General features: G+C 44.4%; 1 protein-coding gene across 3 annotated transcripts in view; it reads right to left on the bottom strand.

Moving 5' to 3' along the window:
* CD276 (CD276 molecule) overlaps positions 1–16,536 on the bottom strand; it is a 66,667-nt gene that overhangs the window by 49,413 nt on the left and 718 nt on the right. Inside the window, exon 1 of one of the 3 annotated variants that reach the window (XM_081839281.1) lies at positions 3,641–3,852. The exons of 1 other annotated variant lie outside the window; for it this stretch is intronic. The gene's annotated coding sequence lies outside the window, so the exon portion shown is untranslated. Of the gene's footprint in view, positions 1–3,640; positions 3,853–16,536 lie in introns of those variants that run through there. One more of the 3 variants, XM_081839283.1, reaches the window with a different exon arrangement.

Below are 16,536 nucleotides of genomic sequence, written 5' to 3'. Positions count from 1 at the left end.
CTTTTCCATGCTTTGGCCAAAGCAAGTCTTTCACAACACCTGGACTTTCTTCTTGGAGTTGGGGAAACGGATTTAACCTAGGACTGCATTTGAAGCGGGTGCTCAAATACTGAGCTCAAAGTCCTTCCCTACACCTAAAATGGTAGCTGCCGTTCTGCATGGCTGTAGCAAGAAGATAAATGGGAAGCTCACTCAACCAAGTAGGCTAGGGGGCCAATTCCCTGGGGGCTTCCCTTCTCCCTGAACTGTTCCATCCAAGCTGGCTTTTTATTTATAAGAACTGCCACGTAATAATTGCCACTGGAGTTTGTTCATCTTCCTCTTCCCTCCCCATCCCCTTTTTCTTTTGTGTTGAGTCTTTTAGACCGCTAACCCATGAGCAAAAAAGCTTGTATGTTACTGATCTTCTGCAAGCCACTCTGGGAGCCTTTTCAGCTGAAGAGTGGGGTGATAATGCTCTATATACACTAAAATAAATAACTGAAATCAGCAGAAAATACTGAGACACAATTATGTGTACGGGCTGCAGCTTTAATTTGCATGCTTTGTTGGGATTGCAAAAATAAGTGTGCACAGTTTAGGGGCGTGTGTGGCTGTTCGGATTACAGTGGTGCCTCGCAAGACGAAATTAATCCGTTCCGTGAGGCTCTTCGTATAGCGGTTTTTTCGTCTTGCGAAGCAAGCCCATTGACAGTTTAGCGGATTAGCGCTATTAGCGGTTTAGCGGCTTTTAGCGGATCAGCTGATAAGCGGCTTATCAGCGGATCAGCTGATAAGCGGCTTAGGGCTTAGGAAAGGGGGGGGGAAAACCCCGCAGGAACTCGCAAGACATTTTCGTCTTGCGAAGCAAGCCCATAGGGAAATTCGTTTTGCGAAGCGCCTCCAAAACGGAAAACCCTTTCGTCTAGCGGGTTTTCCGTCTTGCGAGGTGTTCGTCTTGTGGGGCACCACTGTAATGTCAAAAGGGTTTTAAAGCGGCGGTTTCCAAACTGTGGTCCTTGAACCACCAGTGGCCTGTGAGCTTCCTTCATCTGGTCCACAGCATTTCTATGGATTTGTGATTGAATATTCATGCTGATTTTTAATTGTATTCTTATTGCTTCTTTTGTTTCCTATACTATATTTTTATTGTAAAGGTAAAGGTAAAGGGACCCCTGACCACTAGGTCCAGTCGTGACTGACTCTGGGGTTGCGGTGCTCATCTCGCTTTAATTGGCCGAGGGAGCCGGCGTTTGTCCGCAGACAGCTTCTGGGTCATGTGGCCAGCATGACTAAGCCGCTTCTGGAGAACCAGAGCAGCGCACAGAAATGCAGTTTACCTTCCCGCCGGAGCGGTACCTATTTATCTACTTGCACTTTGACGTGCTTTTGAACTGCTAGGTTGGCAGGAGCTGGGACCGAGCAATGGGAGCTCACCCCATCGCGAGGATTCGAACTGCCGACCTTCTGCTCGGCAAGTCCTAGACTCTGTGGTTTAATCCACAGTGCCACCCGCTGTGATCCAAATTCTTTGGAATTCAAAATAAAAGAAGCAAATTTAATACAATACCATCTAGCACATTACAATTGCTACAACAGGCTAAAAAACCGTTAAGCAATTTTCAAGCGGCAACTGGAAAAATAAAAGCTTGGGAACGACTGATGAGCAGTTGTTTAGTCATCCCCAAGAAGTGATGACATACCTGTTTCAGATCCTCAAATTGAGGATGGGGAGGAACTTTGCAAATGCCATACAGCAGACAAGTCCAACTTTCAAGAGACTGCGATCTACTCCCACTATAAAAAAAATCTGGCAGTGATCTACCTATTGGATTGCCAAGAGTTGTTGAGCTTTTTAGGGGGGAAGCTTCATCAAAGTTGTTGAGCGATCGACCGGGATCAACCAGCGACACCCCATGATCGACCAGTAGATCACGATCGACCAGGTGGACATCCCTGCCATACAGAAACAAATGATGCCAGCTTCAAAAGTCCTAAGAGCAACAGCAATCTTTCCCAAACTTGAGGTAGTTACGTACGTCTTTTGAAGGTTTAGTCTTACCTGCATACGCCTTCTCAAGCAAAGATAATTTGGGGGTAGTTTTAATGACACTATTTTATCTAGACTAGGGCAAATACCCTGTACCATTTAAAACCCTTTTGTATACACTTGGGGGCATCCGTACCACAATTTAGGAAACACTTGGACTACATGACTGCAGGGTCCCCACCCCACCAAAAAGAAAAATATCCAGGTTGCACAACTGGAGCTCTTGCACAACAAACCTTCTTCCATATATATATATATATATATATGCTTTCGTAGATTTTCACGGGTACAGGAATGCAGGTTTTGGTGTCCTCGGGTGTCTGTTCCAGTAACAAGAAGCCGAAAGCACCAGCCTGAAGATGACGAGTGAGACCTCGTCGAAACGTCGCCTAGACACCCCAACTTTTACACGGGAAGACACCCGAGGACACCAAAACCTGCATATATATATATATATATATAGCATGATAGAATGTCGTCTAACTTCCCCATCAGTCAGCAAACACCTCGTCCGGAAGGACTCATAGTTCAAACACAAAACCACACATCCATATTTCGACCAGCACTGCCACCATTTCTTTTCTGTCAATCCCTGTGTGCCACAGGTCCATTTTATTTTGTTAAGAAATAATTGATCAGAGCAGCAATGCTGGCAAAGAGATAGATCTTTCTTGATCTAAAGCACCACTCAACCACAAGGGAAGGGTGGCTGAACAATACGTAGACCCAACTGCATCCTACAGAGTTAACTTAAGAAGGCATAGGAGTGCCCTCTGTATTGGCCATTCTCTCCCCGCTCTTCCAATTCAATCTTTATTGGTTTATAAACAATACAGCCAATCACAATGAAACCCATAAAGCACTACAAACAAACCACAATGTATTGGCTAATCTCAACTGTTGGCCAGAAGATACAAAAAAGTTGAGGCAAAACAGTCCTGTATCCTTATCAACACAGAAGAAGCAAAATATTTAAGGATTTCTCCTTTTTTAAAGAGGTATCCTAAGCAGCTGGCAAGTGGCATATATAACGTAATCTGGTTGGCATCCATCTAAGACCTGCTATTGAAATCAAGGAACCTAACTTTACCAGGTTCCTTCACTTCAGTGAGTATGCTCTGGGTATGGGTAACATTGTACACCCCCCTCCTCTCTCTCTCTGAGCCAATTCCTAGCAGCCGATGTCCCTCCCCCCCATATAATATTTGAGGGGGCCTCCCCCCAAGTTAATGGACTGCCATTCCAATAGCAGTGTGCGCCTTGTAATCGATTACAATATGTGGGGCAGGGCTTCTCTTCTCTCCCCCTCCCCAATATTTTATTCGAGTTGGCACCCCTGTGGGTCACACTGGAAAGAGAGAGAGATAAAAAAAATCTTTCAAAGCATTTTAAAAAGGCAACTCAGTGTAAGAGCGCGCGCGCGTCCAAGTGAAGACGCCCAGTAAAACCGAAAAGTTCTGCAGGAATCCAAGATCCTTTTGGCAACGCTTTTGGAGGAAGGGAAGAGGGGCCGAAAGAAGGCAAGAAAGGCGGATTGTCTGCCTCTTTTCGCCTGGGTGTCGCTCCCTCTCTCCCCCCCTCATTCAGCCCAACAGCCAAGCAGGCACTTACTCGACCAGAGTCCGTCCTTCCCGGGAGCGACTCCGCTTTCGGACAAAGGCGCGCCGTTTCTCCGGCTCGCCCTCCGTTCTGCTGCGCCCTAGGCGCAGGGCGCGTCTCGCCGCCGGCCCGGGACCGTCTTCCTACCCGGCCCGCCGCAGCACCCGTCGTCCCCAGCTCCCTCCGACGGGCAGAGGTCGGTGCGCGGCTCCCGGCCGGGAGAAGGAGGAGGAGGAGGCCGCGGGAGCGAGCCTGGGCAGCGAGAGGCGGGGAGAGGAGCGCAGCCCCCCTGGCTTCCGGGTTGATTCGGGGCCGGAGCGCCATGTGGCTGCTGCGGTGCGAATGGAATCGGGGAATCCGATTATGGGAAGGGGTTCCGGGGGTCATCTAGTCCAACCGGCCGCAAGGCTGGAAGATGCCACGGAGTGTCCAGTGCCAGATTTACGTGTAAGCTAAACAAGCTATAGCTTTGGGCCCCACTCTCTTGGCAAACCCCCCAAAAAATTTAAAGGGGGAAAAAACTGGATGTGCATTTCCAAAATGTAAGATTAAAAGAAAAGAAAAGAAAAGAAAACCTACATACAGCAACAGTGTTTTGTGTTGTAGGCTCCTATGATGTCAGTCATGGGCCCCGCCCGCTCCCTAAAATATCACTGGTTTGCTCATTTCAATATATAGAGTGCCTACATTCTGCATGTGCAAATGGCTTTAGATACCTATTAGGTCTGTAAATTACCATATAGCATATATTCAACACAAAAAACAGCGACAATTTGTTGTTGACAAAGGACAGCTGGACATATAAAGGGCCCCATTACCTTCAGGAGCTTAGGGCCTCATCACACCTAAATCTGGCCCTGGTGTTGCCCCATGATAGGACAACTGGAATGGTGTCTTCTTTTTTGTATATAATTTTTATTAAGTTTTCTGTTTTACAATTTAAAATACTGTACTCATTTTTACATTCTTAAAATATCCATGACTTCCCCTCTTCTCTTTCCATGGTTCACGTATCATAAATCCCTGCATATTTTACAAAAACTCTACCATTCAGCGTTCCATTATTTACATCCATCAAAACTTATTTACACTGTTGAATTTATCTTAATGCTGCCAGCATTTTCAGCTGCACACAGTTAATTCCCATATATTCAGTAAACATTTTCCAATCTTCTCTAATCATATGTTCTCCTTGTTCTCTTATTCTGTATGTTAAGTCTGCAAGCTGCGCATATTCTGTCAACTTAAGTTGCCATTCTTCTTTGGCTCGGACCTGACTCGTTTTCCATTTTGAGCTAACAAAACATGGGACACAGTAGTGGCGTACATAAATAACCTTTTTTGACACCTTCGGATTTCAGTCTGAATTATCCCCAACAGAAAGGACTTTGGTTTTTTAGGGAAAGTGCTTTTAAACATTTTTTTTTTCAATTCATTATGGATCATTTCCCAATACTCCTTTACCCTTTTACAAGTCCACCACATATAAAAGAACATTGCCTCAACCACATGGAGTTTTGTCTTCCACATGGAACTTCCAGCCCAATAGCTGTGTACATTCGTCTGCCATTGGCTATTTCTTGTTAAATGTGCATTTATTGATTTGCGCTTCCTCTTTGATAGTTCACAATTGATTCGATTGTGCATTTCATGATTCAACAGTTTGTAATTTATGGTATGAGTGCATTCCTTCTGAAAAGAAAATGAGTGTATATGCCCTGATAAGGAAAAATCCTGGGGTGCGAATTTCCTCCACTGCCCAGCTTGTCGGGGTGCCACCACTGCGGGTGTCTCCGGTCAGCAAAAGAAGGTGTCTCCAGCCAAGTCAAAGAAGCAAAACAGCGGTCAGTAGACCTGATCTTTATTTGTTGCAACAGGGTTCAAACTCAGAGAGAGGAACCCCGAGCATGGGGTTGCGTGAACTTTTAAGACTTCTCCCCATTTCCCATAATACATTTTCCAACAGCATCATCGATACATCACAAAGTAGGAGTGTTTGGCATGTAGAAACATGAGACCATCACCCACCCCTGTCAATTAGCCCAGGTCCCAACACCTTTTAAGTACCCTCTTCCCCAAAGAACAATAAATGTGTTTACACATGCCCCCTAGCTGCAAGGCTTTCAGGATTCAATCCACCATCCGGTCCCAGATTTCTGTCTGGGTTATGTGCTTTCTGCCTCCTATTGTGAGGCTAAGGTTGCACTTAATGGAAGGGCAAGGAGTATGTGACCTTATGCCTAAGGGATTATGAAGGCAGGGGGAGCCCTGGATTCCCCTTTTCCAGAGGAGTCATTAGCCATTGGAACCAAGGAAATCAGTCAAGCCATTGAATTTTGGTGATTATTTGTGAAGTTTCCACAGTTTTCCGTATTGGATTGTCGGAGGAAACAGTATGATACATGGTATCCACTCAATGCTACAAGGTTAAACATGTTTGCCCTGAAGAAAATGCATGTGATTTTGCTGGAATTCAAAATGGTGCCAAAAAAATCAGGCAAAGTCACACCATCGTGATGCTTGAGTCTGCCATCTTGATTCAAAATGGTGGCTGGTGTCCAAACGATTACAAAGCCTGCCACGCCCACATTGGGATCCCTTCAGAGGAGGCTGAGCCTATTAGGAGCAAATGTACAAACCATTTCCCAAAATGTATAGTAGACAATAAACCACTGTTTCTCAAGCTCACGAACCAGCAATATGGAGAGAATGACAAGGGTCTGCATTGCAGAGCTGTTGTAATTCATGATCTGTCAAAATTGGCCCTTCCCTGATTTGCAATAGAAAGACAATCACAGTGGACTATATTTGTGGCATTGCTGTAGTAATTCTGGGACCAGAACTGAATGTGCTGCACAATTTAATAAAATAAAATAATTATTTTGCGATGATCTGATTTTGAAACACCCTATTCATGCCTTTGATCATATTCTTTTTCCGGCTGGGAAGAGAGGACAGGGAGGCTGCAGAAAAATCTGTCTCCTAGGAACAGCTGCAGAAAGTAACCAGGAAGCCTGGTCTGCAGACAAAGAAGCTGTTAGCCTGCTATTGTCTCCTGCCGATGAGTGAGTAAGGAAGGCCTTTTTTCTGAAATGATCTCACAAAGATCCCTCCCTGCAGAGACTCCCATTGGCTGGACTGTGGTTCCCCTCTTTGCCAGTTGACCTATGCAGAATCAAAATAGGCCCCACTATCGCCATCTACTGCACAGATAGCTCCTTGCTTTACTGAAATCTGTGGCTTGCTCTTCAGACACAGCATTTCTCAAAGCTCACCAAAAAGGCCAGTCTACTGTAATGCTGGGAATGCAGGTGGCTCGACGGGGTGAGCTCCCATTGCTCAGTCCCTGCTCCTGCCAACCTAGCAGTTTGGAAGCACGTCAACGTGCAAATAGATAAATAGACACCACTCCAGCGGGAAGGTAAATGGTGTTTCCGTGCGCTGTTCTGGTTCGCCAGAAGCGGCTTAGTCATGCTGGCCATATGACCCGGAAGCTGTACCCCAGCTCCCTCGGCCAATAAAACAAGATGAGCGCCGCAACCCCAGAGTCAGCCATGACTGGACCTAACGGTCAGGGGTCAATTTACCTTTACCTTACTGTAATGCTGGGCTGGGAAAGGGCTCCATGCAGAAGGTCCCAGATTGTGGCTCCCCATTTGTGGAACTCTCTCCCCAGTAAGGTCCACCTGGCACCATCACTAACATCTTTTCAATGCCAGGATTGTTTGCTTTTCTAGTGGATTACAGAGATGGGGGTTTGTTGCTAGTTGTGCAGCCAAAACATTTTCTCTGGAGACCTTTTTGTGTCATAAGTGACTAACATGTCATAATAACAATTAATAATAATAATAATAATAATAATAATAATAATAAGTCTGACATTTGCTCAAGGACTTGACCCATTATCTCTAAACCTAACAATGTGTACAGCAACCCTTCCTTCCACACCATATCCTATGCATTTGTTTGCACCATCAGCAAGAACTGCCATATTGACCCAATTACATAGGGCTTTCTGTGCATCACTTTCCAAATGCTCAATATTACTCAGTGTGTTTCGCCTTTTCCTCTAGCCCTTTTCAGTTTTACAGCTCGTGCTGCTCTCAATGAGCCACTGACCCTCTGTTAAGCATCGCCTCACAATTTCCCCCGCAAGAGATGTTAAAAGCAATGGGGCCTCGATGAGTCAGAAGGGCAGCAGACTTTCCCAGCCATCCCTGTTGGGGTGATTCTATTGCATGCCTCCCGCCCATTGGCAAGTCTCCCGACCACCAAGAAGTGTTATATAAACCAAGGGAAATGCTTTAGGAATCCAGTGGGCAAATGTTGTAGCTTTCCAATTCCCATACAGTAAAGTCTATCGTAGGCTCCCATTGCATGGGCTCCAAATCAGGCCTAGCATCTTTGAATAGCTGCTGGAACCCCAGGAGGGTCACTTGTTCAAAAAGGACGACAAAAGAAGATGCACATTTCTATAAAAGCGGCATGTGCTGATTTTTATACATAGATGCAAGTTTAGGAACAATGGCCCACATCGAATGCGGTGCTAAGTATCTGTCCCATCAGCATAATAATTTTTGCTTGTGCAATGGGACTATCCTGCACTCTCTGCCTCTCTTCATGACCCCTCAACATGTTCTGGGGGTTCCCCCCGACCTTCCAGAGTAGATCTGGGGACGGGGCTGGGCATGCATGGGGGAGGAGAGAAGGAAAGTCTCCTTGCAGAAGTGTAAATATTTGCAGTGACAGGATGCCTACCTAGCACTGCATTGCAAACAAGCCAATTGCTATCTTTTAAGCAGAAATGCAACACAGCTCACCCAAGTGGGGGAAACTGGTTATCTGTGCACTATCCCTTTAAAGCTTGTGGGTTATAAGGACCTGGGAAGGATCTTATCCCCCAAGATCCTGTGCATTTGTGCTAAGCCATGGTTTCGGCTGAGCGTTGTGAAGGAACACGTGTGCTTGTATATCAGGAATCTGGGTCTGGGAGAGTGGTGGGGAAACAAAGCAGATGTTAAATGGGCACAAGATGTTGGACATAACATAATGATGGCTGACTGGGAACAGTTATGGACCACAGGTATGAAATGTACGGCATGTAATACCCTAAGAGAAAACTTAATGAAAATGATTTATAGGTGGTACATGACACCAGTCAAGCTTGCAAAAATTTACCATTCGCCCAACAATAAATGTTGGAAATGTAATGAGATTGAAGGTACATTCTTTCACCTTTGGTGGACATGCCCAAGGATTAAGACATTCTGGGAGATGATTTATAATGAACTGAAAAAGGTATTTAAATATACCTTCCTGAAGAAACCAGAGGCCTTTCTCCTGTGCATGGTCGGCCAATTGGTGCCAAAGAAGGATAGAACTTTTTTCATGTATGCAACAACAGCAGGAAGAATACTCATCGCGAAGTATTGGAAGACACAAGATTTACCCACCCAGGAAGAATGGGAGATGAAGTTGATGGACTATATGGAACTGGCGGAAATGACTGGCAGAATCCAAGACCAGGGAGAAGAGTCGGTGGAAGAAGACTGGAAAAAGTTTAAAGATTATTTATGGAAATACTGTAAAATTAATGAATGTTAGAAAAATGTTGGAATGAAGTTATATGGCTTTAGTAGAAATGTTATAAGGAATTAAGTACAAATAGATTAATAGAGTGTTAAAGGAAAAAATAAGGTTAGAATGTGTTAAGATAATTATAGGATAGAAAACAGAGGAAGATGGAAAGGAATTGCTGAAACAATTAACAGAAGTGGAATACAAAAAGGGAGGTGTGAGGAGGTCACTGAAATAAGTGAATGAAAGATAAGATACTGAAACTGTTTGATGTGTTTTAAACTGTTTTTGTTTTGTTCTGTTAGTTTAATGTGTTAGTGTAATGTAGTGTTTTGTATTGTATTGTTTTTCTTTTTTTGTAGTGTTTAAATTGTTGGAAAAGTAATAAATATTATTTTCAAAAAGAAAGAAAGAAAGAAAGAAAGAAAGAAAGAAAGAAAGAAAGAAAGAAACAACTCAGATGAACCAAAGTGAACGCCCATGTTCCATTTCCAGAACTGAATTTATAAGCGTCTTGACATTCAAAGAGGAGAAGAGGGAAAGCATGGAGGATACCTTCCCAGCACCAAGCCATTCATGGCAGCCATATAACTATAGTTGCTGCCAGGTCCTTTAAAAAAACCTGCCTGTGGCTGAGACTATGAATTAAATTCATGAGGAAGAAATGAGCTCCTTTTGAAGCATCTTGGATCTGAGTCATTTGCTGCTGACTGATTTCTGAGCGGAGGAGCAGGGAATGGAGGAAGCCCTGCAGACATGTTGAAGCTCATTTGTAAGCAGATCACATGATGCCCTGATTCAGCAGTAGCCACAGCCAGCCCAGAATCTCAGCTGGGTGGAGATGTTGAAGAGGCTGGAGGAGGCAGTGCCTTGTTCTTGCATGCCTCCTAATTTCAGATCCTACAAGGAGCAATTTATTCAGATCCCATAAGGATACTGGCAGTAAATATCTTCTCCATCCTTTCGGTACGCAAATTAAACCATGGTGTGTCTCAGAATTATGTGGTGAACTGTACCCACTGATCTGCAGGAAGTAAAACACTGAATACAATCATGATTTAGTAGGGTGGGGACAGAAATCTGAACGTCTGGGACAGAATCACAGTTTAGAAGTGGTGTGGGATGAAAAGTTTGGAAATACAGTGGTACCTTGGGTTAAGTACTTAATTCCTTCCAGAGGTCCGTTCTTAACCTGAAACTGTTCTTAACATGAAGCAGCACTTTAGCTAATGGGGCCTCCTGCTGCTGCTGCGGCGCCGCTGCACGATTTCTGTTCTCATCCTGAAGCAAAGTTCTTAACCCGAGGTACTATTTCTGGGTTAGCGGAGTCTGTAACCTGAAGCGTATGTAACCTGAAGCGTATGTAACCCGAGGTACCACTGTATTAATCTATAAGAGTTGAATTTGGGAAGGTAGAATATGGGAAATTTGCATGTGCATGGATCACACCTTTGTGGCACTTTGGAAACTGTAATAAATCTAGTGAAGTCTTGAAATCCCCAAGAGTTTGCTAACCAGAACTTTAAAGGAAAAGGGCACAGGACAAATCTTTCTTATGTTATGGGGGGGGGGCTGCTCCTTTTCCCTTATGGGGTACCCAAGAGCCCATAGGAGAAAATAACAGAGACCAACCAGAGAATATCGAGAAGCAAAGCAGCTAGTCAGCCTGATCTTTATTAAAGCTGTTGCAACAGGGTGCTCCCCCCCCCACAGGAGGGGGGGAGGGACCCAGGACAAAGGTATGCAAGCCCTTATATAGACATTAAATTGCCCATCCTGTAGCTCAAGACCACCCCCCAGATACATCATACATACATCACAGAAGGGGTGTAGCTGAAGACCACACCCTTAATACATCAGAGAAGGGGCAGACTACAACAGAAATCTGAGTGTTTTTCTCCTGTCTGCTAGGTTACTTGATTGGATTACCTGGGCATCCTGGCCACTCTTTTGTTATGATAACTACTCAACTCCTGAATCCAGGTCACAGGTTCACCATATTCATATCTTAAATGTGCCCTTGAGACAGGATTTGTGAGCAAAGAGACAATGGGGAGGCTCCCCATTTCCTTTGACCTTACAGAGAAATATTTGAGGTCAATTGGGAAGAGAGAAAATGGTTTCAGGACTTTTCTGTGGGTTTCAGACATATGCTTTACATATTTGTATGTGTTTGCTTGGTACATTTATGAACATCTATTACAGTGGTACCTCGGGTCACATACGCTTCAGGTTACAGACTCCACTAACCCAGAAATATTACCTCGGGTTAAGAATTTTGCTTCAGGATGAGAACAGAAATTGTGTTCCAGTGGTGCAGAGGCAGCAGGAGGCCCCATTAGCTAAAGTGGTGCTTTAGGTTAAGAAAAGTTTTAGGTTAAGAACGGACCTCCGGAACAAATTAAGTACTTAACCCGAGGTACCACTGTGTATATATATATAAGACCTTAAAATCCTTATAACAGTTATTTTGGTTTAATTCTGTAGGTCATGACAGCAGATATTATGGGGGAAGTCTGGATTTAGCGGAGCAACAGATGGACTGACGTCAGAGACCACCTGGGAGCAGGACCTTTTGAAGGACCCTGGAAACATTAAACCAGCTTTAAGTGGTCTGCCACTGAATGCGTGCTGGAGGATACAACATAGAATCTCAGGGTGGTATTCGATGTTAGTTCTACTCAGAGCAGACCCATTGACTAACTAAGCCCCAAGTATAACTTAGTTGGCTGCAACCCACAGTACTGACCAGCTGGCAACAGCCGCCTCTCAAAAAGGATGCTCCGCCTTAATTGTATTTATTTCACTGTAATTAAAAACGTTTAGCAAAAGTATTGGCGTTTCTGGTTGGCTGGTTCCATCACAGATCGATGTACAGTTAGGACACAGGGAAAGGCAATCAACTGTGTGGTTCAGAAGCTGCGTAGTGACATGGATAGGCCCATGAGCTGCAATTGCTGCGCTGCCTACCCCTTCTGCTGCCTGTGTGAGAGGCCCCTCTTCCTCTGCCTTACCCTTATGTGTGCATGCTTTGCACTAGCCCCCTGAATACCATGAATTGCATTTCCCCTCTGCATCCATGAATTTGTGAACATGTATGTAAGGGATGCGGGTGGCGCTGTGGGTTAAACCACAGAGCCTAGGACTTGCCGATCAGAAGGTTGGCAGTTCGAATCCCCGCAACGGGGTGAGCTCCTGTTACTTGGTTCCTGCTCCTGCCAACCTAGCAGTTCGAAAGCACACCAAAGTGCAAGTAGATAAATAGGTACCATTCCGGCGGGAAGATAAACAGTGTTTCCGTGTGTTGGTTCGCCAGAAGTGGCTTAGTCATGCTGGCCACATGACCTGGAACCTGTATGCCGGCTACCTCGGCTAATAAAGTGAGATGAGCAACCCCAGAGTCATCTGCAACTGGACCTAACGGTCAAGGGTCCCTTTACCTTTATGCATATTAAATAGTCAAATAATTTGTTTGCTTTGAGCTGAAGTGTGAAAAACAGTCTTTTTGTGGGAGATGAAGAATGGATGCAGCAGTCAGGCCAATTTGCTTACCAAAAGTTCACTCTAAGGAGAATCCAAGCAGCAAATGCCTTATTCACTCCCCCCCCCCCTTTAACAGCTTCTTGACATACAAAAAAACCAGGTCAAGAATCCTGTGGCATGGAGGTGCAGTGATGAGGAAGAATACCTATTGAACTTCTGTCTGTCACAAACTGCCGTTATGGGAAAATAGGAACCTGTCCTATGCTGATTCAAAACTTCTAGCTCAGTAGTGTCTGTTAACAATTCTCCAGGGTTTTGTGCATACCTGGAGATGCTGGGGATCAAACCTGAAAACTTCTACCCCAAGACAAGGGCTTGCCCCCAAAGATGTAGGAACCCTGGTAAAACAACGTGGCAACCTTATTGAGAAGCTCCTAGGACTTCCCAAGAGCCTTCTTTAATATCTAATCACAAGTAGCTTCAATTCAGTAATCAGGGGGCAAATCAGGTCTTATTGAACAGCAACAAACAATCTGAAGGTGCAAACAAAAATGCTGTCAGTTTTCAAGGAATAGTTCAGTTAAAAGCCCTCATAGCATCTTGCCTTTCCACACTGGACAGGATGTTTTAAAGCAGAAAAAGACTTCCTAAAAATCAGAACTGGCTCTGTGTGTGTGTGTGTGTGTGTGTGTGTGTGTGTGTGTGTTAGAGAACAATGTGGGAGAATAACACATAAAACACGAGGATACAATGATTTAAGAAAGGCTCTGTATGAATTCCCTACAGTATAACTGTAAGTGAACCAAAGACAGCAATGGTGAATTCAGGGGAAATGGTCTAGGCTAGGGTAGTTTGGAGAGTAAATGTTCTCAGACACAGCAAATGATTTTATATCATCTTAGAAGGGCTATATGCAGTGCTCTTTTCTGGGGGTACACAAGGGTACACAGTACCTGCACATTTTCCCACTCCCCCCAAAAATGTTAAGTGTGGCACTCACTGTATCAACTTCATGGTGAATACTTGCAACTCCCCCCCCCCCCCAAGCACTGGCTATATGCATAATTGAGGTGTAATACTTCCATTTGGAATGGTTTTCCTTCCCCAGGGGAATGAGTCTCCAGATATGGCCCCATTTTATCTTCCCACATATCCCATTCCTGCTGTTTGAAAAAAAATATTATTTTACCCATATGTCCTTCTCACAAGTTCAGTCCTATCCTATCATGTATTCAAGTAAGTCTCTATGCACCACCTAGTGCTGCATCCTGAAAGTGTCAAAAGTGAGCCTGGGAGGTGCAATTCTGTTTGCACTAATGTATTTTGCCCCACTCTGTGAAATGAATTCCGATCCCTCTGAAGCCCATCCAGCAAAGGCCACCAGCTGGACAATATACCTACTATAACAGGTCTCTGTCACCTAAAAACAAAGAAAGCCGAAAGTCGTGTTTTCTTCAGTGAACCTGTTATTGTGCTTGTGTGCAAACTGAACTACTCCATAAATCAATTAAACTAAAACACAACTATAATTAATTAACATATTTTTTTGCTCTATAAGACTCACTTTTCCCCTTCTAAAAAGTAAGGGGAAATGTGTGTGCGTCTTATGGAGCGAATGCAGGCTGCGCAGCAATCCCTCTTGTTGTTCTGACTTCTGAGATACAGAATATTATTTTTTTTGTTTTCCTCCTCCAAAAACTAGGTGCGTCTTATGGTCTGGTGTGTCTTACAGAGCGAAAAATACGGTAACTAAAATCGCAATCCAGACCATGCTTACTTAGAAATAAGACCCATTGGTGTCAATCAGATTTACTCTTAGTAAGTGCACTGAACTGCAGTCTAAGAGTTGTATCCAAGTAATTTTGCTCAGACCCACTGAAATTTAGAGATCTAATCTATTAATTTCAAGCAGGGAGGCACCTGGCTACATTATAGTATTTGTGGGCTCTTCCCCATAGGCTCATTTGTGCTGCGCTGTCTGCAGGTCTGCTCCTACAAAACAGATGGAGATCTTTTCAGGCAATCTCCTAGCAGGAGCTTTCTTTCAGTGCTGGTAAATATCTAGAAATGAGAGCAATTCCTGTTAAGCAGCCAACCAGCAGGAAGATACAGAAGTGGCTGTGAAGAATTGTACATCCACGTTCTTACAAGATACATTGTGAAGTGTCCAGATATATTTTCCCTGCCTGGAACATGAATGAGAAATACCGACGGGTGTTTATTGTTTGGTTGTTGTTTTCCCCTACATGGTTTCTGCAGACATTTGGAGAACTGGTGAGGATTAACCGACAAGAGAAAAAATATTGAGAAAAGAAAGCAATCTAGAGGCAGACCATTCAGGAAAACCATCCTCAGTCTAAGTAATTTGGGCCACCTCAGCATCTTCACAAAACATTTGTTGCTGGTTATAGGCATAGGTGGGTAGCATGTTTCAGGGAACAGATTCTGGGGAAACAACGAGGGTCAGCAAATGGTAATAAATTGATCTTTTCTTATTTGTAACTCCCTGCATATTGACATCTGCCAGGAGCCTTCACTGTATGTACTCTTTTTGGTATCTGCTTAACATATTTTTGTTCAGGCAAGCCTTTCAAGGCACATGGAAGTCACACGTTATTTCTTTATGCAAGATGTAATGGTTCTAGGGGTTGCTCGTGCGTAAATCGGCGCCACACCTGGCTGGGTTGCCTGAGTGAACCCTTTCTGTCCGGACAGCCACTCACCCGTGGCTGTCTCAATCGCTGGCAGAATCCGTCAGTGGGCGTTTCTTGAACTTCTTCCAGCAAAGAAGCTCTTTGACGCCTAGTCTCCGCCTACTCTCCCTGCGCGGAAGTCTTCTGCGCAGGGAGGGTGTGGGCAGCGGAGGACCCGGGCTCTCCCCGCTGGTCCCCGGCGAGGAGTCATAGAGCCCCCTCGCCGATTCCCCCATCTGCCCCCTTCTCCACTGGTGCTACGCTGATTTCCTTCCCCAGAAGATGGGCTGCTTCTCTCCCTCCCGGGACACTCTCCGGAATCCCTCCGGAGCCCTCCCTCTCCCTCTGGCAGTTCCCTGACACAAAAGTTGATTTTAATAATTTTCTAAATAGTTTTAATACCTGCTATTTACTTTTTTTTTTTTTAACTGCTCACTGTTTTTAACCATTTCCTCAACCCTTTCAGAGCTATAATTCACTTTTAACCAAAACATGCATTTTTTCACGGGACCCATTTCTTAATCTTTTACCATGTATGTGCATGGAGGTAAAGCTCTTGCTGCGACCCAGCTTGGATCAGGCTGTGACCCACAAGCTGGTCCTGACCCACCCATTGAAGACCAGTCTTCTAGGGGGGCTTCCAAACTATTGCTATTTTTTTGTGGAATTCAGTTGCATTCCTGCAAATTCTGCAAGACCCCTCAAACAAATCAGGTTAAGTGAGTGTGCTGTTTCTGAGAAGAAATTGAAGTGGACAAGCTGCAGTCTAGAAATTTAGAGACACAGAACTTAAACTGGGTTCTTTAAGCATCCTAGGGTGGCAGCTGGGTTAGTGTTAAGATTTTAAGATTCACAGATCCCTTTTTTGCAATTAACCAAAATTTCACAAAATAATGAGCAAGCTTAATATTTGGATTTATTTATTTTTTGCCTCATCTACCAAAATGGTAGATGACAGTCCAGGAATCAGCGTGTTTTTACACGAGTAGAATGTGTCCTTTTATTTAAAATGCATCTCTGGGTTATTTGTGGGGCATAGGAATTCATTCATTTTATTTTTTCCCCAAAATATAGTCCAGCCCCCCACAAGGTCTGAGGGACCGTGGACTGGCCCCTTGCTGAAAAAGTTTGCTGACCCCTGGTCTAGACGGGATT

The sequence above is a fragment of the Podarcis erhardii genome, assembly GCF_964252035.2.
Source record: "Podarcis erhardii genome assembly, chromosome: 14".
NCBI lineage: Eukaryota > Metazoa > Chordata > Lepidosauria > Squamata > Lacertidae > Podarcis > Podarcis erhardii.
Note: the sequence above shows the minus strand (reverse complement) of the source record. Positions and strands in the feature narration are given on the sequence as shown.